Genomic DNA, 27,397 nt, shown 5'->3' with positions numbered 1-27,397 from the left:
TGTTTCCTCTGCCCAGTACGAAATTTAAACTTTGATCCAAGAAATGCCCAGGGGTCAGATTCTCATAAATAACAAAAAAAATCTACTCATTAAGCTCTTTGTTGACTTCTTCTGTGCCTGACTTCTAAATATATGAACTCTCCTAGGGTGAGAATACGACTTCATTATTAAACCTATGTTGGTGCTGCTTTTCATGTATTTTTCTTTTTGGTGATTGAACTATTTTATTCCTTTCATTTTTCCACATCAAATCCTCACTGTTTTAATGGGTCTCCCACAGTCCCAGGCAGTTATGGGTGTATGGGGGGAAGTGCTCCTGTGGCATTATTGATTGCAGCCGTCCCGGGAAGGACAATGATTTACTGCATTGCTTCCTGTGCAGCTGTGAACTTGCTGTACAGTGACAGGGCCTTCAGTGGCCTATTTAGACTGAACTTGACAAGACTTCTACGGAGTGAGCTAGCTCTATTGAAATGAAGTGTCATCATCCCCGATAGTACTCTGTCCCTCAAACTAAACCCAGGTCAGTGAAAGGTCAGTGAAAACCATGGTTAAGAACTTAGTAAATGATGACACTGAAATCGAGGCTGTCCCTGCTGTCTTCACAAGGCCTCTGACCCTTGTCTTGGCCCCTGAAAGCTTCATGCTGTCATCCTCACTACCTCCCTGTTCTTCTAGGCTTCTCTCAGCTGCCTGCCTCCTCACCCCAAATCTCACTACTTCGCAGGCTAATATTCCATTGATTTTTCTTGGCTAAACTATAAAAATTGACCTTTGACCACAGACAGCACTGTGGTTTGGGAATTAGCTATCATCTGTATCAGTATTCAGTTCTGCAAAGATCAACTGGAAGCGTATTGCAAATGGACTCTAGTATGTCAATATAGATACACCATATTAGTCTTTATAATGATTAGAATAATAGCTATGGGGTATTGAGAGCTTAATGTATGTCAGAGATTATGCTGAGATCTTTGCATACACAATACAATTTAAGTTTGTTATTACTCCATTCTATGGATTAGGAAAACTGAAGCTCAGAGGGATCATATTACTTTGCAGGTACACTTAAGTAATGAAATGAGAATTCCACTGAAGTTAGTCTAACTCAAGTACTCATTCTCTTAACTGCTATACTTTTTTTTCCAAAAATCTCAGTCTTTAAATGATGTCCCCCTTTTCACATTTCCTAAACCTTTTCTGTATCTCACTATCATTCTTTGATTTCTCCTTGATCACCGTTTATCATATCTATGCCTTGCATCTACCTGCATACTTGCAAATAGTTTTGTGAGTAGAATCCCTACCACCCATTTATTTTTTTTGGCCCACTAACACACCTAGTATATTGGAATTATGCTTTTTGACCTCATGTAGCCTCCGTGTTCTATATGGCTCATATGCTGATTTATCACAAGTGAAAATGATAAGACTGACATGGGGCAGGAGAAGATGATGGGAGGGAAACTGGATAGTCACCATTGATCTCAGAGGGCTGCTGGTCTTAGCCCTGCCATCATTTATTGGATATGATATCCCTGGATATTCTTTGCCATAATTCCCTTCTGCAAGCCTAGAGGCAGCTTTTTCCCAGAACTGAAAGAACATGGAATCCAAATGTAATAAATTGCTTTCAAAATTCAGAAACATAGGAACTCTGCCCAATGGTCTCAGGCTATGATTAGTGACATTAAGCAATGACATCCTCTTTCCTCCTTCTTCCATCCTCTACCTGAGATAGTCACCCTTCCACCAGCTAATCTTGTTCATGCATCTCAAACCAGTTCTTACATGTGAAAGATCCAGGGAGATCTCCAGAGTTCTGTGGGCATCACTGAGACCTATTGAGAGGTAACTGGATGTTTAATGTCACAAAGAATCTAGAAGCAATTCTTATATTTTAATTTCCCCTGATTCATGCTGCAGGTTACGCTTCACTGTAATAACTGGATAAAACCATAAATCCTCTTTTTTCATTATGTAGGAAAACCACTTCAAAGGACATTCACTATAGTCTCACAGAGTGAAGCCTCTGCTAGAAAGGGAGCCAACAAGGGGAATCATCTCTACCACGTGGATCTGTTCCTCCCATTACCCATGTTGCTGAGCTAACATGCCTACTCACTGTATATGGGATGCTATTGCTTACAGTGATCTATAGACCATGAGCTTTACCTCAGTGACCCTTTATCAGATGATTTTACCCTTTTTACACATCTAAAAACAGACAGTGCATAGTATCCAGTATATGTTGCCACCATATACAAGATAAAATTCTTCACCATGTACCAGTATTAGTATATCTGGTAATATATAATTATAATAGGCTATTATAATTATATATTACCAGATATAAAAAATATAATAGGCTGTTCAAGCATGGATAAATAGCACTCCTACAATCATTCATCAAAGCTTTTATAAATATTTCAGATCCCCCCCTTACGTAGGTTGCTTTCATTTCTAGTTCATCAAGATTTGGAACAGATTTGAAAGGCTGAGTGTGTCATGTTTGGGGTAAAGCAGAGAAATAGCAGTCTTTGCAAATGCTTCCATTTCGTACATACACATATATAGTATTACCAGGCCTGTTTCTGAATAAAGAAACCAGCCACACAATCATTCTGACAATTGTTATCAGGACTAAATGACACTCAATTGTTATCAAGCCTCTTCTCAGAGTTATTGAGGTCTCCCATAATATCATGAAGTAAGTAAACACTGCTGTGCACATAGCCCTTGTTATTTTCATGGAAATAGCAGTCAGCTCTCATAAGCTTTCACAAGGAACCATGGCAGTCAATGCCTCTTTCATAACAGTAGCATATCCATGCTATTTCACTTTGTCTGGACACATAGACACATGGAAAAATAAGATTATTCCCTTTATATCTATTAGTAATTTTTTTCTAATAACAGATGAAAACTTCAGTAAAGCAGTTAGTCCTGCTGCTTGAAGAAAAGAGACACATTATCTGAGGTAATATATAAGTCTCATTAAGAAGATGGAATAGACTAATTCCCAGCATATCTCCCATGCGTAGGAAAACTAAATTGTGAAGTAGAGCAGTAACACATCAATTATTCTTTCTGCATGGAATTAGATGAGTCTCACTGCTACTTTGTACCACATTATGTAATTTTTTATACATAACCATTTATACCAGAGTACCTTAGCCTGCTGCCTCATAAAAAAAAGACAACTAATATTTCTATTCCCAATAAGACTTATTCCTGAAATTATTTAAGAAATCCAGGTAGTCTATCTAAAATTTGTGTTACTACTTCTTAACATATGCCCAAAGAGTATTAGTATTAGTATTACCCTAAAAACAAATGTTATACTATGACATTACTTTTTTTATTTAAGACAGGGAATACTTTATGCAAAGCCATCAGAGAAATAGACTGGTTGGTCTGTAACAAAGCATCGTGTTTTAAAGCATAGGCCAGTAACTGTTTTTGAGTATACACAGCTACATACAAATCAACTGATCAGAATAAGATTCTCTGTGAAAGCAGCACCATTGTGACTTAATTTTATTATCCCTCTCCTCCTTCCTCACCCTCTTCTTCAATAGAATCCACACCAACCTCCTCATAACCCTTCTCTAGGGCAGCCATGTCCTCATGGGCCTCGAAAAACTCTCCTTCCTCCATGCTGTCACCCACGAACCAGTGGACAAAGGCATGCTTGGCATACATTAGATCAAACTTATAGTCCAGGTGAGCCCAGGCCTCAGCAATAGCTGTGGTGCTGCTCAGGATGTGGACAGCTCACTGTTGCTGTTCTTTGGCCATATCTCCACCAGGTACCACAGTGGGAGGCTGGTAATTAACGCTGACTTTGAAGCCAGTGGGACACCGGTCCACAGACTGGGTGGTATGCTTGGTCTTGATGGTGGAAACGGCAACGGCAACATTGACATCTTTGGGAACCACATCATCATGGTACAACACACAGCAAGCCATGTATTTACTGTGGTGAGGGTCACATTTCACTATCTGGTTGGCTGGATCAAAGCACACATTGGAGATCTCTGCTACAGTAATCTGTTTATGGTAGGCTTTCTCAGCAGAGATGACAGGAGTATACGTAGCCAGAGGAACACGGATGCAGGAATAGGGGACCAGGTTGGTCTGGAATTTGGTCAGATAAACATTTAGGGCTCTATCAAACCTGAGGGAAGCAGTGATGAAAGACACAATCTGACCTATCAACCTATTCAGGTTAGTGTAGATTGGGCACTCAGTACCAAGCTTTCTATGACAGTTGTCGTAGATAGCCTCATTGTCAAACATGAAGGCATTATCAGAGTGCTCTAGGGTGGTGTGGGTAGTGAGGATGAAGTTGTAGGGCTCCACTAGAGCTGTGAAAACGTGATGGGGGGGGACCATGATGGTAAATGGAAAACTCCAGCTTGGACTTCTTGCCATGATCAACAGAGAGGTGCTCCATCAGCAGGGAGGTGAGCCCAGTACCAGTTCCACCGCCAGAGCTGGGGAAAGCCAGGAAGCCCTGAAGACCTGTGCACTGCTCAGCCAGTTTCTGAATTCAGTCCACATTGAAGTCAATAATATTCTTGCCAATGGTATAGTGTCCATGAGCATAGTTATTGGCAGCACCTTCCTTGCCTGTGATCAGCTGCTCAGGGTAGAAGAGCTGGTGGCAGGTACCAGTGCAAACTTCATTTATGACCTTGGGATCCAGGTCTACAAACAATGCCCTCAGCACATGCTTGCCAGTGCCTGTCTCACTGAAGAATGTGTCAAAGGAGTCATCTCCCCCACCAATGGTCTTATCATTTGTCATCTGGTCAATGGGCTGTCTGCCATGTTCCAGGTAGTAGAGACTCCAGCAGCCATCGTCAATCTGGACACCAGCTCAGCAAACGTGGACGGAGATGCACTTATGCATGGTTGCTGCTTTGTGGCTGCCGAGCAGATGGAAGAGAGGAAGAAGAGCGGTTGTTGCTTCTTATGGTGCAACTCATAGGCAGTCGGTGTAGGAGAAACTGCTGACTTTACATTTTTAATGAAAACTGACCCCTACCAACTGAAAAGACAATTAATACCACTCAAAATAAGGGTTTTATAGATCTTGTGTTAAATCATGATTTCTGTTTAAGTAGTTACTCAGGTTTGTAATATCAGATTAGCATATATGAAGTGCTTAAAAACTATTTTGTTTCTTAGGTAGTTTAAATATCTCCCCCACACTCTTGTTTACACAATTTTTATTAGAAAATATTTTTATATGGCTATGATATCCCAAATACCAAAATTTAGTATCACAGGAGTTAAATCAACAGAGGTTTATAAATGAAGACTTTGCTTATTAAAGTGAATGATAGAGAGCTTGTTTTAAATGTGGACTGTGTAATAAGGTAATGGCAATATAAATGCTTTGAAAATTATAAAGTGATATTTTTTAAAAGGAAGATATGTGTATTTTTAAAGAATCTTAGCCCTGGCTGGTGTAGCTCAGTGGATTGAGCACAGGCCTGTGAACCAGATGATCGAGGTTCAATTCCCAGTCAGGGCACATGCCTGGGTTGCAGGCCAGTTCCCAGCAGGGGCGAGTTCCCAGCAGGTGACACATGAGAGGCAACCATACATTGATATTTCTCTTCCTCTCTCCTTCCCTTCCCCTCTAAATATAAATAAATAAGACATTTTGAAAAAGATTCTTATACATTTGCTATTTTTATCGAATTTATTGGATTGCATTGGTTAGTACAATTATATAGATTTCCAGGGTATAATTCTATTAATACACCACTTATATCAGCACCCAAAGTCTAGTGTCCTTCTGTCACCTTTGATCTCCCCTTTCCTCTCTACTGCCTCCCTTCACCTGCCCTTTCCCTCTGGTAATCACCACCTCACTGTCTGTGTCTGAGGGTTCTTTCTTTTTCTTTTCCTTTTTCTTTTTCTTTCTTTTTTTTTTTTTTTTTTTGCTTAAGCCCTTCACCTTTTTACCCCAACACCCAAACCCCTCCTTTCTGACAGCTGTCAGTCTGTTCTCTACTATGAGTCTGTTTCTATTTTGCTTGCTAATTTATTTTGTTCATTGGATTCTACATATAAGTAAAATCATATGGTATTTTTCTTTCTCTGATGGCTCACTTCAGTTAGCATAATACTGTCTATATCCATCCATGCTATTGCAAAAGGTATGATTTCCTTCTTTTTATGGCCAAGTAGTATTCCATTGTGTAAATATACCACAGTTTCTTTAGCCCCTCATCTACTAATGGGAACTTAGGCTGCTTCCAAATCTTGGCTCTCATAAACATGCTTCGATGAACAGAGGGATACATATAGTCTTTCAAATCAGCGTTTTGGGTTTCCTTGGATATGTTCCCAGAGTGGAATTGCTGGATAATAAAGAAGCTCAATTGTTAATTTTCTGGGTTGTTTTTTTCTTGAGGATACTCCATATTGTTTCCACAGTGGCTGCACCAATCCACATTCCCACCAACAGAGCCTTAGGGTCCCTTTTCTCCATGTCCTCAGCAACACTTGCTATTTTTTTTATTTATTGATATAGCCATTGACTGGTGTGAGGTGACATCTCATTGTGATTTTAACTTACATTTCTCTGATGATTAGTGACATTGAGCATCTCTTTATGGTCTATTGGCCATCTTTGTATGTCCTTTTTGGAGAATTATCCATTCATATCCTTTGCCTATTTTTTAATTGGATTGATTATTTTTTTAGTGCTGAGTTGTTTTTGTTTTTTATTAACTTTGAGTAATAACCCCTTATCAAAGGTAGAATTGAAAAATATATTCTCCCACTTGGTGGCTTATCTTTTTATTTTGTTGATAGTTTCTTTTGCTAAGCAAAATCTTTTTAGTTCTCTGTAATACCATTTATCTATTTTTCTTTCGTTTCCCTAGAATTTTTATGCCTTCTAGTCTTCCATTTATGTCTTTGATCCATGTAGAGTTTTATCTTGTGTACTGGGTAAGGAAGTGGTCTAGTTTAATTTTTTGCATGTAACTGTCCAATTTTCTCCACACCATTTATTGAGTAGACTATCTTTGCCCCATTGTATGTTCTTGCTTCTTTTGTCAAATATTAATTGATCATAAGGTGTAGATTTATTTTTGTTCTCTCTATTCTGTTCCATTGATCTACATGTCTGTTTTTATGCCAGTACAATGCAGTTTTGATACCAGGTAACATGATTTCTCCAACTCTGTTCTTCTTTCTCAAGATTGCTGAAACTATTCAGTGTCTTTTGTGGTTCCATATGAATTTTTGGAATATTTGTTCTAAATCTGTGACATATACCATTGGCATTTTTATTGGAATTGCATTGAATCTATAGATTGCTTTTAGTAGCAGGGACATTTTAATGTGTTAATTCTTCTTGTACAGGTTTCCACTAATTTGTATATTCCTCAATTTCTTTCTTTAATGTCATAAGTTTTGAGTACAGATCTTTTACCTCCTTGGTAAAATTTATTCCTAGGTACCTTATTTTTTTTGTTGCAATTGTAAATGGTATTGTTTTAGTAGTTTAAATTTCTGATAAATATTACTGCTGTATAAAAATGCCATGGATATCTAAATATGAGTTTTTATGCTGCTATTTTACTGAATTCATTTATCAGTTCTAGTAGTTTTTTGATGGAGTCTTTACTGTTTTCTATAGATAGTATCAAGTCATCTGTAGATAATGACAGTTTTAGTACTTCCTTTACAATTTGAATGCCTTTTATTTCTTCTTCTTGTCTGATTGCTGTGGCTATGACTTCCAGCACTATGTTGAATAAGAGTGGTGAAAGTGGACATCTCTGTCTTGTTCCTGAGAAACACTTTTAGTTTTTGCCCATTGAGCATAATGCTAGCAATGGGTTTGTCATATATGTTGAGCTATGTTTCCTCTTTTATTTCTTTTATTGTGTTGAGATACATTTCCTCTATTCCCACCTTGCTGAGAGTTTTTATCATAAATCGGTGCTGGATTTTATCAAATGCCTTTTCTGCATCTAGTGATATAATTTTGTGATTTTTATTCTTCATTTTGTTTATGTGATGTATCTTGTTTATTGATTTAAAAACATTATACCAATCTTACATCCCCTGGATAAATCCTTTTAGATTATGGTATATGACCTTTTTTTAAAGGTTTTTATTTATTTATCTTTAGAGAGGAAGGGAAGGAGAGAGGGAGAGAAACATCAATGTATGGCTGCCTCTCATCCATCCCCTTCTAGGAACTGGCCTGCAACCCAAGCATGTGCCCTGACTGGGAATCGAACTGCAATCCTTTGGTTCGCAGGCTCATGCTCAATCCACTGAGCTACACCAGCCAGGGCTAGTATACAACCTTTTTAATGTATTGCTATATCCAGTTAACACCTATGTTCATTAGTGATATTGACCTAAAACCTTCTTTCTTTGTAATGGTTTTATCTGGTCTGAGAACTAAGTAAATGCTGACCTCATAAAATAAAGTTCGGAGTCTTTCCTACTCTTGAATTTTTTGAAATAGTTTAAGAAGGAAAAGTGTTACTTCTATTTCCTGGGAATCTTTTAATTGCTGCTTCTATTTCATTTGCTGTCTGTTCAGATTTTGTGATTCTCCCTGATTCAGTTTTGGAAGATTATATGCTTCTAGGAATTTATCCATTATATCCAGGTTGTAATTTGCTGGCATATAGTTGTTTGTAATATTTTCTTATAGTCTTTTGTATTTCTTTGATGGCAGTTGTTACTTCTCCTCTTTCACTTCTGATTTCATTTATTTAGGTCCTGTCTTTTTTTTTCTTTGTGAATCTGGTTAAAGACTTTTCAATCTTGTGTACCTTTTCAAAGAACCAGCTCTTGGTTTTATTGGATCTTGTTTATGAACTTTTAGTCTCTATGTCATTTAGTTATGCTCTAATCTTAATTATTAGCATGTAAAATATTGATGGGGAAAAGGTGAAACAAAAATTCTGCAGGTTCTGTGTCCAAGATCAGTTCTATCCCAAGCACAATTCAGAGGGAGTAAGAAGAAAGTCTGAAGAGAAATCCCAGGATTACAAAAGTGCTGAATAGGAAAGCTGGAAAGTTGATCCTAATTGACTGCCATACTCTTGATACTTGCTGCTGCACTATATGCTTCACAATCCATGTGTATTAGTATATTTGGACTGCTATAACAAAATACCACAGACTGGATGGCTTACACAACAGAAATTTATTTTTCACAGTTCTGAAGACTAGAGGTCCAAGATCAAGATGCTAGCAAGGTAGGTTTCATTATGAGGCCTGTTAGGCAATACCTACTCTGAAAGGTCGTCCCTAAATGGGCCATGGTTCCAAATCCATGATTTAGTCATCCTTTTTCATACTGCCTTTCAATGCACTGCCCTCTTCAGAACACATAAGCGTACTGCAATGGAAATACACAGAATAACTGCAGGTAATCATCCAAGAAATAGTTCGGGTTTTTTTCCCTTTTTATAGCAATATAGCATGTTCAAATTCATGATGAAAATAAGTTAGAGTGTAAAATTCACTTCTTGAAATGTCTTAATGAAGATACTGTGATTGTTTCTCTACAGTACTACCACTTTGAGAAAAGTTTATGCTATGTTACTGTGTTAATGTTCTTTACTAAAAAAGAATTGAAGCACTTTTCTAGCAGAGTTGGAATAATGCTCATCATAATACAAAACGCCTAAAAGTTAGAAGATAAGTTTCAAATTCTTTAGACTTTCTATCTATAAAAATATGGGTAAATATAGTGAATTTACTGTTCTAATATTGTACTGTTTTCAAAAATCTAACTTTTAACTGAGAAGTTTAATTATGCAGAATTTACCTAAAGCTTTAATACAAATATGCCCTGAGTTTTTTAAAAGCATTATCAATATACGTCCTTTCAGTTAGATATAATTTGCATCATAAAAGAAGTCTCATTATTAAAGTGCCTACAACTACAACAGCTCTTAGCATAAGGGATTCCTTCTATGTATTTAAATTGTTATTCAACTTATAAAATATTCAGTGTGTATGCAAGTGGTCATGAGACTGTTTGTTTATTCAGAAGTTTCCTTCTCATCTCTCTCCTAACACTGTGCTGAAGACACCTGGCACAACCTTCATCCTTTTACACACAACTCACACTTCAAAACCCTACTTATCTTAAAGTTTAGTTGTCAAGTTCAAATATATCAAAATATTCATAAAATGTGTATAATGTACTAAGCAAAATAAGTTTGACTCTATGACCCTTTTTCATAAATGAATTTGAAAGCTCTGCATAAGAAAATTTTGTATTGCCTGCATAGCAATGATAAGCAGAGATGATCACTGCCAGCTTCTCACTGCAGAATGAAAGAATTTTTCCCCTTTACCCTATAACCCAAATATCACACTGAGCTTGAGGACGAAGCTGACATTTTAAAAGATCACCAAAAGTGTTCTCTTTCCAATTGCAATTATGCCCTCCATCTCAATGGGAGCCATTGCTGGGGTCTTTTCAGCTCTCCAGCATCTTTCTGGCTTGCTTTCATTATCCTGATTATCTATTCATTTGCCACCCAGCACTTATTTTATGAAAGATCATGTCTGCCATTTCTATAATGAGTGCTTGACTTTTACTGCCAGCATAAACACATAAAATATAAAATAATTAAAGTTCACTAGTCACCAAAGTCTTGAGATCCGTCATGTTGCTAATTTGATTTTTCAAGCAATTGCTTCTCTGTGAACAAGACTGATTTCACCCCCTTAAGCAGTGCAAGGCTTGTGGTGGAAGGAGATTACTCAAACTGAGAGAGATCAATTTGATTGGACATTATTTATTTCAACTTTAAAGTTCATCTTCAGCCAAATAATCTCTATAAAGTATGATGACTCCAAGAGCCAACAAACAGTATTATCAGTATTTGAACTAAAACTTGTTTTAAGAGCTAAAGATTAAATAATGTACAGTTTTCAAAATAGTTGTGTTGGTTAATAAATATCATACCTTCGTTAGGTGTATTATTTGAAGTCTAAGGGAAAAAGTTCCATGGGATAACTATGTAAGCCTGCACAACACAGATTAAAACTTTATTTACTCACATTGAGTAAGGACGTCCTTAATTTGAAACACTGCTATGTGTGTGTGTATGTATGTTTGCATTTACCCATGTAGTAGATTTTATTTACCATGTTCTCTGTGTTGCTTTCTTTTTTAATCAAGTTTATTGGGGTGACATTAACAAAATTATATCGCTTTTTAGTGTACAACTCTATAATAATACATCATCTCTAGAGTGCATTGCATGTTCACCACCCAAAGTCAAGTCTCCCTCTGTCACAGCATACTTCACCCCCTTTACTAGCTCCCCTTCACCCTCATTCCCCTCTGGTAACCACCATGCTATTGTCTGCCTTCTTTTGATAAAACTGATAAGGTCTCCTAAGTGCCTCAAGATAATGAATTCATCTGATGTTTAATAGCAAAGAGATTAAGGGACTCCTGTGATATTCATGCGGCTCTCTGGGGACTTCAGGATGTGTTACATGAAGTGGAGTGTTTGTAAACACATACAATGGAATGTGTGTAGTCCAAGGAACTGGAGTAGTCAAATCCTCAGCTCATACGGTAGCAGGAAATAAAGAGACAGCTTCCATTTATACTGATTTTCTTTAGGGATGATAAAGATCGTGGCATATTTTTTTTAAAGCACAAAAGCCAGAAGACCTGGATTTGAGAAGGGGCTGGATGATTTACCAGTTTTGTGTATTTAGGAAACTTTCTCTATCTCTTATGCTCAGTCTCCTCAGCTTTAAAATGAAAATTTTATAACATCAGTCTTCATAAAGCCTTTCACGAGAATAAGGAGTAAGAGGAGGGATCAATCAACCCATCAATCAATATAATTCCTCCCTCACAAAGTTATTATAAGAAGCAAATGAAATGGTATGCAATGTTTTTGATGAGTGCTTTATAAACTTTACAGTATTATGCAAGCATTTATTATTGTTATTCCTTTGGAAAATAGTCATCTGGATAAAGTTTACTGTTCACTTCCCACACACAGAAAAATGGTTGCCTTAGGAAGACATTACTCACTATATAAGGACATGGGCACTGTTTTCTTAATAAGAAAACCAGATCTGACCAATTAAAGATTTTATCAAATTATCTTTTCAAATTTGAAATTGAAATATCAGGTTTGAAGCAATACAGGAAGCTTCTCTTTTTCTGCGGGTCTCTGACAGGCAGCAGTCTTCAGTCACTGAACTTATAATCAAATTCAGACGTGCTGGTTTGGCCCTGCTGTGGGGAGCTGTGCAGGATGCCTCACCTCACTGGGTAGAAACTAAAGATGACATCATCTCCCATTTCCTGCCAGTACTAGCATGCGGTCATTCTCATCACTTGTCTATAGTAATTTTTTGCCAACCCTAAAAAACTTCTAATTAGTTTATGTACTTCTGGCCACACATAATTAAAAACCATTTTAATATCTTATGATTAAAAGAGATGCCACCTTTTCTGCCTCTGTTGATTATCTTGCCCATTCTTTGTATGACATAATCACTTCCCTGGAATTTTTTTCAGTGTATAGTATCTGTTCATATCTTTTTTATTTCAAGATAAAGCTTCCATTGCCCAGAAAATGATTCAGCAAATATAGTACATGCCTCAGACAACGAATGCTACCTAATCTTGAATAAACATGGGCAGCCCCAATCTCAGGAGTATAAGTTCGGATGTATATTCCAGATAATCAAAAAACCAAGGGAAATCCCAAATTCACATGAGTGATTATGCTGCCAATGTTAATATATAGTGTATACATAAAATTCTTTCCCAACATGGTCAGTTGCAAAATTAACACATGATAACTGTGTACTCATGTAAAGGCACACATAGTAATAACAGGCATTGCTACATATTAGTTATTATATATGCATCATCAAAAGCACTGGAATAAGAGTCAAAATCTCTAGTCTCTAGTTTTTTACATTAAATTTGACATGTAACATTGCCTAAGTTTAAGGTATGCAGCATGTTAATTTGACACATTTATATTGGAATATAATTGCCATGTAGAAATATTTATCACATTAATACAGTATTATTGTTTATATTCATTCATTACAATGTATGTTAGATCTCCATGGTTTATTCACTACTCATTACCAATTTGTACCTTTAAATACCATCACTCTTATTCCCCATCCCCAACCCCCAGTAACTACCATATTATTCTCTGTTTTTTACTGGGTTAACTTTGTTAGTTCCACAAATATGTGATATAATACAGTATTTGCCTTTCTCCATCAGACTTATTCCTCTTAGCATAACATCCTCAAGTTTCATCCTTGTCACAAATGGAAGGGTATTCTCCTTTCTCATGGTTGAATAATATTTCACAGTATGTCCCACATATCTCTTTTATCCATCCATCCATTGATGGTATTTGGATTGTTTCCATATCTTGGCTATTGTGAATAATTCTGCAATAAACATGGAAGCACACATATTTCATGGAAATCCCGTTTTCATTTCCTTTGAGTGTATAACCAGAAGTGGAGTTGCTGAATCATACAGTAGATCTTTTTTTCTTTTTTGGGTTGTGGGGGAACCTCCAGATTGTTCTCCATAGTTGTTGAACCAACTAACATTCTCACGAACAATGTATCAGGGTTTCCTTTTTACTGCATCTTCAACAACACCTGTTGTCTTGTCTTCTCGATAATAGCCATTCTAACAGATGTGAGCTGATATGTCATCATGGTTTTGATTTGCATTTCCTTGATGGTTAGTGGTATTGAGCGCCTTTACATGTACCTGCTGGCCATTTTGATGTCCTCTTTGGAAAAATGTCTATTTGATTCTTCTGCCCCTTATACATTTTAAATATATACCCTTGTCCAATGGTTAATATATTTTCAGTATATAAACCCTTGTCCAATGTATGTTTTGCAACAATTTTCCACCATTCATTCTGTTAACTGGTTTTATTTCTGTGCAAAAGCTTTTATGTTAGGTGTAGTCCCATTTATTGGTTTTTGCTTTTGTTGTTTGTACTTTAAGTGTCATGTTCAAAAAAGCATTGCTGAGGCCAGTATTGACGGGCTCCTTCCCTGTGTTTTTTTTCTAGGAGTTTTATGCAATTAGATCATATGTTTATATCTTTATCCATTTTGAGTTACTTTTTGAGTGGTGTGAGACAGAGGTTTAATGTTATTGTTCTGCTCTGTTTCTCCAGTTTCCCTAGCAACATTTGTTTAAGAGACTATCCTTTCCTCATTTAATTCTGGAATTTATATTCTGTTTCATCAGTAGATGTGTCTGTTTCTGTGTCGGTGTCATACTGTTTTTATTACTATGACTTTACAGTATTAATATATCCAGAAGCATGATACCTTCAGTTTTGTTCTTTTTTCCAAGGATTGCTTTAGTTTTTTGTGGGTTTTGTGGTTCCACTCACAAATTTGGGATTGTTTCTTCTATTTCTGTGAAGAATGCCAGGGATTGCATTGAATATGCAGACAACCTTGGATAGAATGGTCACTTTAACAATATTAATTCTTCTGATTCATGAACAGAGGGTGTCTTTCCATTTGTTTGTGTCTTCAATTTCTTTCAGCAAAGTCTTGCAGTTTTCATTGTACAGATCTTTCATTCCCTTGGCTAAATTTATTCCTAATTATTTTATTGTTTTTGATACTATTGTGAATAGAATAGCTTTCTTTATTTCTTGTTCAAATGCTTCATCATTAGTTTAAAGGAATGCATTTGATTTTTCTATGTTGATTTTGTATCATGCCACTCTCCTTAAATAGTTGATTAATTGCAAAAGTTATTTGACTGACCAGGACTTTTTACACATGAGATCATATCATCAGCAGATAGCACTTCTTCCTTCCTGACTTGGATGGCTTTTTCCCCTCTGCATTGCCTATTGGCTCTAACTAAGACATCCAGTACTTGATAGTGAGAGTGTGCGTCCTGCCCTGTTCCTGATCTTAAAGGAAACATTCAATTATCTTCCACTGAGTGTAATGTTAGCTGTGGTTTTGTTGTAGATGGGCTTTATTGTATTGAAGTATGTTCCTTCTATACCAAATCTGTTAAGAATTGTTGTCATGAAAGGATGTTATGTTTTGTCAAGTGCTTTTTCTGAATCTCCTGTGATGATCATGTGATCTTTATCTATTCTTTTATCAATGTGATGTATTACATTTAATTTAGTTTAATTGTTGTTCAAGTACAGTTTTCTGTCTTTTACTCCCATCTCAGCACACCCGCCCCAGCCCCAAAAAATTGGGATCATCTAAACTGAGTACAGCTGGCTAAATCTAAATATAAAAAATTTACACCAAAAATAAAATGAAAATTATAGGCCAATATCTCTGAAGAAGATATTAGCAAAATGAATTCAAGAACAGAATAAATGTATTTTCATATATTGAACTATCTTTGCATACCAGAGATAAATCCCACTGTCATGCTATATAAATCTTTTAATGTGTTTTTTTGAAAACTTTTTTATTGTTGTTATTTATTTATCTTTAGAGGAGAAGGGAAGGAGAGAGGGAGAGAAGTATCAATGTATGGTTGCCTCTCATGCGTCCCCTGCCGGGAACCAGCCTGCAATCCAGGCATGTACCCTGACTGGGAATTGAACCATGATACTTTGGTTCTCAGTCTCAACCTCAGTCCACTGAGCTACACCAGCCATGGCTTAATGTGTTCTTGAATTTGTTTTGCTAATATTTTCTTCAGAGATATTCGCCTATAATTTTCATTTTATTTTTGGTATAAATGTTTTATATTTAGAATTAGCTGGCTGGACTCAGTTTAGACAATCCCAGTTTTGCTGGCAATGTCCACAGCATCATAGTCTGAGCCAGTTGAACATATGCTTTCTTCACTCCATCAAGCCTGATCAGGGTGTCGACCTTAGCCATGTCAAAGTCATACAGCTTCTTCACAGCTGATTTGATCTGGTGCTTGTTGGCCTTGACATCCACAATGAACACAAGTGTATTGTTGTTTTCTATCTTCTTCATGGCTGACTAGGAGTCAGGGGAAACTTGAAGGTGGCATAGTGGTCAGGCTTGTTTCTCCTGGGGGTGCTCCTCTGAGGATATTTCGACTGCCTTCAGAGCCACAGTGTCCTAGGCCTCCGGAAGGTGGGTGATATGTGGGTCTTCTTTTCTCTGTGTGGCTGTGGACTCCTTCTAGCACTGATTTATTTGCTTCAAAGCCTTTCTCTTGGCTTCGGCTTTGGGAGGGGCAGAGGCTTCATCTTTGTGAAAAGGTGATCTATAGTTTTCTTGTGGCTTCTTTATCTGGTTTTGGTATCAAAGTAATGCTGGCTTCATAGAATTTGTTTGAAAGTATTTCCTCCTTCTTTATATTTTGGAAAAGTTTGAGTATTTATGTTAATTTTTATTTAAATGTTTAGTAGAGTTCTCCACTGAGAACTGGAGGTTTCTGTATTAGAAGGTTTTTTGATCACTGAAAAATTTCTAGTTTAAAAAAAATGATGTATCATTTGATGTGACTTTGCCCAAGTCATTTAAGCCGTTTGAAATTTAATATGTCAGTGAAAGGGAAAAATTGTTGACTTCATAGAGTTACTTAATGGGAGATGGAGGGTCAGGGCAGCAACTGCAGGTCAGCAACTGTAACCAATGGGCCAAATTCTTCTGAGGCCTATTTTCCTAACTGTGAAGGCAGAGGTGAGTAGCTGTAACAGAGACCATGTGACCCACAAAATCTAAAATAGTGACTACCTGAACCTTAACACAAAACCTTTGCTTGTCTCTGGTCTAAGAGATGATTATTTGTGAACTTATTTGAAAGACTATAATTATTTATATGACTTTAGTCAGTCTTTAGTTGATTAGATTTAAGCAACTGGCATCAGGCTCAACTAACTGGAAAAACTAGTTAAAAATCCTATTTAAACAAAGGAAATAGCTTCTAATAGTCTCTCTCAGTCTGTTTGGTATTACTGAGGAAATAGATGCTCTCGGTTAATATTTGTTGTATTTAATGTTATTGACCATTTAGAGATTTTCTGAAGACAAAAAAAAAATCAAGAGGTATTAACCTTGTTACAACCTCTTATTAGCCATAATAACTGTACTTAGTGGTCTTAAGTAGCTATCTGTTGACTGTAAAATAGTACCTATCTTATAGGTTCATGATCATCAAATTAGGTTATCTGTATTGGCTGATTTGTAACAATGAGAATGTACACAAGTTTAAGTTCAAAAAATTATAAAAATCTCTAGGGCCTGGGTGCTGAAGCATATTTCCTCAGGTAATCCCTCCCAAGATTTGATCCCACCCACAGCCCCGGGTTGGGCTGCCTGCACAGTACGCGTGTGCAAAAGTAGCCTGAGCTGGGAGATGCAGCGCTGCCAACTAGAAGGCGCTGCCAATGTGTGGTTGGTCTTCCCGGCTCCCAGAGGCCAGCAGTGGGACGTAGGGGTGGGTGCAAGCACCCTCCAGTCTTGTTTGACCAAGATAGTGCCAGTGGTGCACATGGTGGTGGAAGTCCGGGCTTTTCTGCCAGGCGCGGCTGTGCGGGACATAGGGAAGAACATCTATACCCTCCAGGATGTGGTCAGCGAGATTTGGGACAAGGCCATGCGCAGGTGATGCACGGTCTTGCCCTACATACGAGCTGTGGTTCAAGGAGCCCTTCCTGGAACAATTGCAACTAGTGATTGAGTTTTCAAAGAAAACTAGAGACTACCCCAGCCTCTCAGCCACAGATATCCAAGTACTGGCACTTACCTACCCACTGGAAGCAGTGTGTTGGGGTATCGCTCTTAAAACAAGAACCAGGAAAGGTTACAATGGTCTCATTCATCCAGCCCCCCAAAACTCCCTTACTCATGTCTGGTTTCCATCAGCCCTCAAAGCCCAAACCCCCACGAGAAGCAGTAAAACATGAACACCAGCCAGTGACTCTGAGGACCTAGAATTCAGTTCCTTCATGTTCTGGAGAAACTTTTCACCTGATGTTATTCATCGTGACCTGTAGGAGCTGCAGGTTGACGGAAGGGAGGATGTTCCAAGCAAGGAGAAGAAGGAAGAGAACGGATCTGAAGAAAGGGAAAAACAAAGATAGCGATGGTGCTGAAGGGGTGAATAACCCCCAGTATCATCAAGCGGATCCAACAGAATCTGGAACAGGGCATCAACCCAAAAGATGTGTGGGTGAGCTGTGCAAGTACTGACTGTGCCCTGCAGAATGTTCTGCTGCCGACGGGCTGCACGTACTGGTGGTGAACAGAGACCAGCATGCTGAGTTCTGGAGCCGCACCTTGCGCTGTCACAGCTGTTTCAGGACAACATTGACATGAGCCAAGTTCGCACTGGGGTAACAAGGCACTGAAGGTGTCTGTGACTGTCAGCGACGATGGAACCCTGCATAGGCATTTTTCCTGCAATCCTAACGTGCTGAATCCCCTTCCCACTCCCAAAGGGGGCAAATATGGGGTCACCCTCATGGGAGGACCAGCGCTTCCCGCAGCTGCGACTCTCCCTCCAGGCCAAGCCGGCAACAGATGTGTTTGCCCCTGCCTATGGGGCTGGGGTGTCTGCCTCCCTTTGTAGAAAACAATCTCTCCAGCCGGTCAGCAGCCATGCAGGTCTGAGACAGCACTTTGTGAGCCGAGAAGAGACCGTTGAATCCCAATGCTTCCAGAAAAAAGTTAGTGAATAAAAGGTGAAGTGCCAAGTTCCACAGACAAACTAGCCAGCTGCTGCTGCTGCCACGGAGGGGCTCCAAGGTCGCTTTTCCCCAGCTGTGCCTTCTCCAGAGCCATCTGGATGGAGAGAATAGTCTGGCTTCTCTGTGGTACTTCATGACTGCAGCAGAGGTTGGGTAGGATTGGTGGTGAAACTTGGTCATGCTTGGCCTGGGAGCATCCAAAGAGCTGGGATTCCTGCTATGTTGAATGGAATTTGATGAAAACAAAAAGAACAGTGTGCCCTGAAGCAAATCTTCAACCTTGAAAGAAGGGAACTTCCAAGTGATATTTTTCTAGTAAACGTAGTTGCAAGCTTTAAAAAAAAAATGACGAACACCTGATTCACAGAAAATTGATAGAATTTGTCTTTACAACTCTGATGTTCAAATAATGTTATCAGACACTAAATCTGAATGTTTGATAAGTGTTTTTACCTCAATCCAATTTACCTATGTTTTCAAAGGTGAGAATGAAAAAATGATGCATGAATGAAATCCTATTGAGCTGATGCTTTCCTGAAAATTTCTGCATGCTATTTACTACTAATTCTCAGTAACCATGGAGAGGAAAATTTTGTGAGAACCCAACAAATGAATTTAATAATGTGAGTAGTCTGGGCCAAAATAGATCCACTCAAAAATACTTTTTTCCCAGCTAATCCCAAAATTCTTTCTCATTTATGAGTGACATTACACATTAATAAAGCAGTGAGACTCTATTATAAATACCTTTTTAATTTTGGTTATATAAAACTCATAAGTATGTAACAGGTCATTGTTTTTGAGGTAGTAAAATAATACATTTTCATTCTCACCAATCCCTAACTCCAAGTTGCCTCAATGCTTCCAAATTGAAAAAATGCATGTGAGTCTCAGATTATAGAGTTTCTCTTACTATACAGTTAAATTTCCCTTTCACTGTGATGCCAAGAAATTTGAAGATGTAAGTGTAAGAAGGATATCCAGGAGAGAAAAGAAAGCCGCACCACTCATGGATAGAGGTTCCCAACAGAATGCAAGGGGATGGAGATGGCCAAGTCAAGAGGCATTAGACTGAAATGCCCAGGAAAGGTGAAGGGCCTGATGCTTCCCTTCCCGTTGCCAACTCTGAGAGGAGTTCCCTGGTCGCACCAGGGTTTGTACCAACAGAGAAGACCTCAGATGCTTGAGGAGCCAGACCTGCTTGGTTAGGAACAAGCAAAGGTTCTATCTTACTGCCTAGGCCTTTCTTGCCCCCATGTAGTATGAATGCTGCATTAGCGCACACAGACCACTCTGGGGACCCCCCACTTTGAGCAATATCATAGTAGTGTCCAAAGGGCTACAGAATAGTTAGGAGCCAGGTGGAGAAAGTGGCAGAAGGCAAGAAAGGTATACAGCACCTCAGAGAGACAAAGGAGGTCAGGTCAGAAGGGAGAAGCCCACCGACCCTAAAGGAGGTGAGAAAGACATTAGCCAACTTTAGCAGACTTAAAGCTTCTGCTGGATTCAATAGTCCCGGCCCTTTATACCTCAGGGGAGAGCTGCCAGAGCCAATACAAAGATGAGCAAGAGTCCAGGGGCTATTTCTCCCCAAATCCAAATGTAAAGGATGTAATGTCATCCACCATAAATCCTGTTGCCAACTTTGAAAAGAGCAAGGGGTACCGGGACGAATCAGAAGGATTGAGTAATTCAAGTAAATCGAGCTAAAGCTAGAGACAAGTTAAATTATTAGATCAGATTAAATTTTAAATCATGTTGAGCTAATTTTAGTTTTGTTCTCACTACTCAGTGGGCCCAGTCCTCCTGAGGAAAATCAATTAAGTTATAAGAGAAAAGCTACATTTTCTTTGCACACCCAAATCGTAGTGTGAATAAATTTGCAAATGTGCTACAGATACATTGTTTGCTTTAGAGGAAACATAGTGAGGACAGTTTTGCTCAGGGTTTCACAGATTTCTGAAACTTAAGAGATTGCTCTTCTCTAAATACATATACTACAGGGAAATTTGCTGACAGACAGACCTGAGTTATGTCCCCAACTCAACTACACACTCTGTATTAGTCGCTAAAGAAGTCATGTATTCCCTACAAGATTCCCCACAGATGTGTCTTAGATGATGTACTAGAATATTGACAAAGTATTGATCCATTCAGCTCTCGAGGTAGACGAGGCAAGGCCTGCAGCAGCTGGAGCCCTCGGCCTTTTATCTCTGGCTGCCTCTGTGTGTCAAATATGATCATTTGAAAAATTATTGTTCTGTATGATGCAGTTTTCTCACCTGTGGAATGCATGGTGGGGAAGAGAGAGAATGGGTATCTTCAGTCTTCTGTATCTTCAGTGGTTCATGCTTCTGTGAATGTGAGCAAGAAATTCCAATGACAAAAGAGTCACAGGAGTTCCTACATACATGGCCTGAAAAAAGAATCTCCGCACTTATTTTTAAAAATCTCTGATTACCCTGAAATTCTTTTGAAGCAGAAACAACTAAAAAACCAGGCATGCTTTTTCTTAGATTACCAGTGTCTTCTTTTTACAGCTCAGCTCAGGAATTTATCTAAAGATAAAAAAATTAGAAAGGAACTACAGACTGTTATAATATTCAAAGGCAAAAATCAAAATTACCTGTGTGGGATTAGAAATTTGCGCCCATCTTCCAGCAAACCATTTTGTGATAAGTAAATTAATTTGAAAATCAGTTTTTAAAGTAGTGATCAAGGGATGGTAAGTAGTCAATAATTAGTGTAATTCTCACACACAAATGAGGCTGTTCTCCTCAAAGTAAGTAAAAAGCTTTTTACGATAAATGCCTCAAACCTGTTGAGTGTTTTTATTTGGGTATGGAAGATGTTTTGCTTCTCTGCTCCCTTCCTGTGAAATTTGCTCATTTATGTAAGTAAAGAATGTGATGCATGTTGGATTGATCTAATAACCATTTTTGAGTTGAAGCTAGGATTTATAGGCTTCTAAGATTTTTCTGTTCAATGAGATTATGAACGTTTTAATACATTTGGACAAAAGAAGGAAATACAATGAATGATATTATTGGTGAATAAATCCCTGATTGATTCATCTGGGAATATAACTGTCTATTAAGAAGTATGTGGCAGAACAGACCCGAAGAAAGAATGGTTGTCACATGTGCTGACAATAGTTCTAGCTTATGAGTTTTGGTGGCCTACGACATGCCGAACAATGAGCAAGATGCTTTTGTGTATGGACTCGTTAATTCTCACCATAGTATCTCTCAAAAATAAATACCGCTAGCACTACTCCAAGGTAAAAATGGCAGGAATCTTTCTGACTACACTCCAAGAAAAGATTTTACACATCCAGTTGTTCATCACAGTCTAGTATCCAACATTGCTTCTAATACTTTAAGTGTTCACACCACCAAGAAATGTATGCCTTTCAAACCTACAGGTTCACTTTCCTGGCAGTAACACTTTGCTCTCCCTGAGCAAAGACTGCCATCTTGTGGAAATTGCTCAAATAACAAAAACAATCAATGGAACTGAAAATGTTCATTGCATTCATTAAGAATTTTGCAACTATATTATTGCATCGTTACACATACATACACACATCATTGTTGCTTGTAATTTAAATGCAAAACATTCCTTTGGGTGTGATTTTTAAGTCTTATTTAAAAGTGCCAGTGTTTTTGAACATTTGAAAAGAGAAAATACTTCTTTATTTATTATAAGGTCTCATCCCATTAGTCTTTAAGGCAGTGCATTAGATTACGCTAAACTGTCATTATCCAAGCCTTAAATGGGTTTTTGTTATATAATTAAAATAAAGATGTCGCAAAACCTTTTGATGGGATTTCTTGGAGCACAAGGTTTTTTAGCAAGAGAGCATGGTAGGACTCTGGCCTGAGAGGACACTTTTATTCCCCTCCAATACTTCTGTTCCACACCAGCCAGGATCCCTGGAAGCTGCTGTGGGCTACTCAGAGCTTGACTGAAGGATCCTGTGGCCCATTTGTTCTGTGTACGCCAAAGGCAGGGCATCTGCAATGCCACAGCCACGTGTGCTTCTATGACCATGAAATGAACCACATAAAGAGATCTCTGGTGCGATGATACTTAAAGGTACCTAGTGATGCCTCGTCCCTCTTTCCCCTCATGAATTCCTGCCACCCAGCTAACTGAATTCAAAATTTCTGGAATTAAACAAATTCTTTAGATAAAGGCCCTGTACTGTGAGAATCAAAATGGGTAACATAGAGTACGTATTCTTCTAATGACTTTTTAAAACCAAAATATTTCTAGGTATGGAAATAATAAAGACACATTGTGATAGCAGACATTACTGAAGAGATAGAGTAGGTGACCATCGGTCCCGGAATGAATATGTGAGTGAATGAAAGAATAAATTAACACGAATGGAGAGCGTGGAGAAGAAATGATTTCACAGTGTTCCCAGGCTGTTCTGGCTGAATGTGCAGTGGTGGTTTAACATAAATTTTGTGCCCAAGGAAGCACTTGGCATGAAATCACTCCTTAAATACCTATTGAATGGATAGGTGAATAAGTGAGGATGGGATAAATTAGAAAATAACATCAATGATATGAAAAAGGTAGAATCTCAGAGAAGGGTCCATTTACCAAAAACTGTTGACTATATTCGATCAGTAACTGTTGACTCTATTCGTGCCTGATCTGTGTTAGGCGGCATGGAAGATGGTGAGCACATAGGCATCGACCCAGTAACCACAGATAATCACGACTAACAAGTTCAATGAAAGTAAACTCTTCTATTTCCACAGATACTAATATAGTATGATAAGCATAGGAGAGCAGGGACCCTTGGGAGCTCATTTTGTGCTGATATATTCTCATTAAGTAAATGCTGTGGTAGATTCCTTTTCTTTCTACAATGCATGTTCCTATAAACTCAACTTTAAGAGTTTTTTAGATATGAGTGAATTTTTCCTTCAGGACATTCCATGGTTTCTGAATCACCTAGTGGGGGGGCAACTTTAATCGCAAGTCCCCCCAGTTTCCACGGAGGGAGAGTAAATGTGACCAAGATATGATGTGATCTGCTTAGAGAGGAGGGGTGGCCATTTTGCCTGCTGGGAAAAGGCTGTGGGCTGGTGGCCAGTTTCTCAGGGGAAAAAGGCCAGCAGTGGCCAGTTTCTCTGGGAGAAAAAGGCCAGGAGCCCCTTCCTCCAGGGGCTTTTATTGGGTTGTAATACACAGGAATACATGGAGGCAAGGATCAAACAGTAGGTAACGTTTCAAAGAAAACTGAGGGCTTACTATGAGTCTGAGTCTGTCAGGAACAGAGTTTTAGGGTTTCTTGCTTGAACCCTGAACATATGAATGAAAGCACTCTTAGCAGAGCAGATTTCACGGGTTTATCAAGAAGTCTTTGTAATGCCAGATTTTTCCCCAGGACACACTCTAGCAAGGCAAGGAGCTGCACCGCTCCCCATCAGGTATTCAGGCTTAAGGGGATTAGAGCCGGGAAGCGCTTCTCCCAGAGAACATGGGGACTCCGGCTACGTCAAAGCCCTGGGGGTGAGAGTCCATTGCTCTTTGTCACAGCCCCCTGAGTCTTTCCATGATGCCTCCCAAGTGATCATGTCTGGCTTAGGTTGCCCTCTGCTGTGAGGGGTCTTACTTGTCATTGACTTCTGACCAAGCTTTGGGGGCAGGGAGAGGAAACTGAGGCAGAGTTTGCTACCAGAGACAAGCTTAGTCTCCTGGGGCTTGCATTCCAGAGGTCGTCCCTCGCCCTTAGCCACAAGGGGTCCAGATACAATTCCTAAAACCAGGCAGAGCGGTCTGCAACAACCTAGTGTCTTTAGGCAGGCAAATATCTAAAGAGTGTGCTAATGTCATTTCAATGGTATTCATAGATAACCTGAGCAATCAACTTTGATATTTTGATTACCTGTTGATACCTAACACAATGCCACAAGCAGTTGTTGCTTTAGATCAAGGCACTATTTCTCGGGTGTATTCCTCAAATTTCTAGCTCTATGGGTTATGCTTTGAAGGGATAAAAATGAGAAAAGGGGATTGGAAGAAAAGTTTAGGTAATGCTGTATTAAACAAAATCATACAGGTTTTCTTATCTGCAGGTCTTCTTAGAGGCTTTAATGCGCTGACTTCTTTGTACGTTTCTGAGAGGTTTTCTTAAGTTAATAACCTTGGGACTCTTTTCTTCAGTAGCCCGCTAGGTGCTAGTGTCTCATGGAACACACTTTAAGAAACTCTGTTTTAAGAACTTCTGACCAAGATAGAAGCATAGGTAGATACATTTTGTCTCCTTGCACAACCAAAAGAAGAACAACAACAAATTTAAAAACAAAAATATAACCAGAACTGACAGGAAATTAAGGAAGAAGTGAAGGCTACACAAAGTGAAAATGTATAGGGAACCAACAGTGACAGGAAGGAAACCAGGACTCAATGGTCTGGAGCAGAAAAAATAAATAAACATCCAACCATAACAGAATGAAGAAACAAGAATTCAAAAAAAATGAGAGGCTTAGGAACCTCTAGGACAACTGTAAACATTCCAACATGCAAATCATAGGGCTGCCAGAGGAGAAGAGGAAGAACAAGAAATTGAAAACTTATTTGAAATCATAATGAAGGAGAACTTCCCCAATCTGGCAAAGCAAATAGACTTCCAAGAAGTCCAGAAAGCTCACAGAGTTCCCAAAAAGCTGGACCCAAGGAAGCACAGGTCAAGACATGACACATCATCACCCAAGATTAAAGATAAGGAGAGAATCTTAGAAACAGCAAAAGAAAAGGAGACAGTTACCTACAAAGGAGTGCCCATTAGACTATTAGCTGATTTCTCAAAAGAAATCTTACAGACAGGAAAGGGCTGGAAAGAAGTATTCAAAGACATGAAAGGCAAGGACCTACATCCAAGATTACTCTATCCAGCAATGCTATCATTTAGAATGGAAGGACAGATAAAGTGCTTCCCAGACAAGATAAAGCTAAAGAGGTTCATCATCACCAAACCCTTATTGTATGAAATGTTAAGTGGACTTATCTAAGAAAAAGAAGATTGAAAATATGGACAGTAAAATGACAATAAACTCACAACTATCAACAACCAAACCTGAAAAAACAAACACAAATGAACTAAGCAAACAATTAGAACAGGAACAGAATCACAGAAATGGAGATCACATGGAGGGTTATCAGTGGGGAGGGGCAGCTGGGAGAATGGGGGAAAAGTACAGGGAATAAGAAGCATGAATGGTGGGTACAAAATAGACAGGGAGAGGTTAAGAATAGTATGGGAAATGGAGAAGCCAAATAATTTATATGTGTGACCCATGAACATGAACTAGGGTGGGGGAATGATGGTGGGAATGGGGGTACAGAGTGGAGGGAATAAAGAAGAGAAAAAAATGGGGCATCTGTAATAGCATAATCCATAAAATATATTTAAAAGGTTCTGTGTTGTCTAAATACAAATGACTTTGGCACAGAGGCTGGAATAAAGATGATCCATTAATATTATGAACCATTAATATTCATAATCATTTTAGTAAATTCATCAGATTAGCTGTTGTTTTAAAGCAAGACTCTGAGGCAATGGAAATTTAGATCAATTTCCAAAGAAAGACATCCAGGATGGGGGGACAGTGCAGACAGGGGGAGATCAGGCTCCTGGAGTGCCAGCAGGGGGCACTGTGGGTGAGGCTGTGGGAATATCCAAAGGTGGGTGATAGGCACAGGACCAGCTCTCCCTAGGGCTTTCTTACTGTGCTTAATTCACTTTGAATGTTGACCCCACCCCCGACATTAGCATTTAGCTCATTCATATAGACCCGTGGATAATATGAAACACGTAAAAAGGTAATCCGTAAGTGAAAGTGAATTATTTACTTCCTCTAGATAGGCTTAGTTCTTCTCTCTAAAGTTTTTCAGCAGTCTCGCCCCAAATAACCCAAGACCCAAGGCAAGAGTATTAATCTGAGTCAGCATACCCTAAGTCTTAAGTATATAAAAGCTATTAATCAAGCTAAACTGTGTTAGGTCAAATATGTTGTATCCTCTTATCTGGACAAATACACCCAAGGAGCCGTGTCCCAGGGGTCAGCCTCTGGTCCCTTCTCTCCCACATCCAGTTTGCGTGTGCACAGGAAGGGTCTCCCACACAAAGGTGTGTGCCCCTGCGCTCGCCCAGCCAAGCTCTGTCCACATTCTCCAAACACCACCCTACACACCCGTGTGCACCCAGGGCCATGAGATCTGCTCTCAGGCGATAATACATGGGAGTAGGCCTTTGTGAGGCCTGGACGATCACTGGAAGCTGTTTGTGCAAGAAATTCTAGGGAACCCCAAGGATGGTGCTAACAGTGGAAAGGCACGTGGCTTTGGCCCTGACCATTTTCACCCTGTGAGAAGGGGCACAGAACCGGGAGGGCCAGAGCCAGGCAGGTCTCAGCACCAAAAGAGTGTTGAAATTGAGAACAGAGCCCCTGGGAAAACCACACTATAAAAAGCTGCAGTCTTTGCAGCTACCCCCCAGCCTCTGGGGGAAAGAAAAGAAGAAGAAAAATGATATTTCTTATTTGAATTTAACTACTTCTGAAAGCCTCTGGTCAACTTTTCTTTGTTCTCCAAGGTAAGATCATTCCCCCTTTGGCACTGAAAGGGAAACTGGATCAGCTGTGTGAAAAACCAAAAATGAT

At 38.9% G+C, this 27,397-nt stretch overlaps 1 protein-coding gene and 2 pseudogenes across 1 annotated transcript in view; 2 read left to right on the top strand and 1 right to left on the bottom strand.

The window, feature by feature from the left end:
- GRID2 (glutamate ionotropic receptor delta type subunit 2) overlaps positions 1–27,397 on the top strand; it is a 1,449,169-nt gene that overhangs the window by 1,415,905 nt on the left and 5,867 nt on the right. The window lies entirely within an intron of this gene.
- LOC118987084 (tubulin alpha-1 chain-like) lies at positions 3,544–4,918 on the bottom strand (annotated as a pseudogene).
- Positions 17,381–18,711, top strand: LOC118987074 (RNA-binding protein NOB1-like; annotated as a pseudogene).

Source organism: Sturnira hondurensis, unplaced genomic scaffold (genome assembly GCF_014824575.4).
Source record: "Sturnira hondurensis isolate 20B ecotype Veracruz unplaced genomic scaffold, ASM1482457v3 Scaffold0004998, whole genome shotgun sequence".
Taxonomy (NCBI): domain Eukaryota; kingdom Metazoa; phylum Chordata; class Mammalia; order Chiroptera; family Phyllostomidae; genus Sturnira; species Sturnira hondurensis.
The sequence above is the reverse complement of the archived record's forward strand: the minus strand, read 5'-3'. Positions and strand labels throughout refer to the sequence as shown.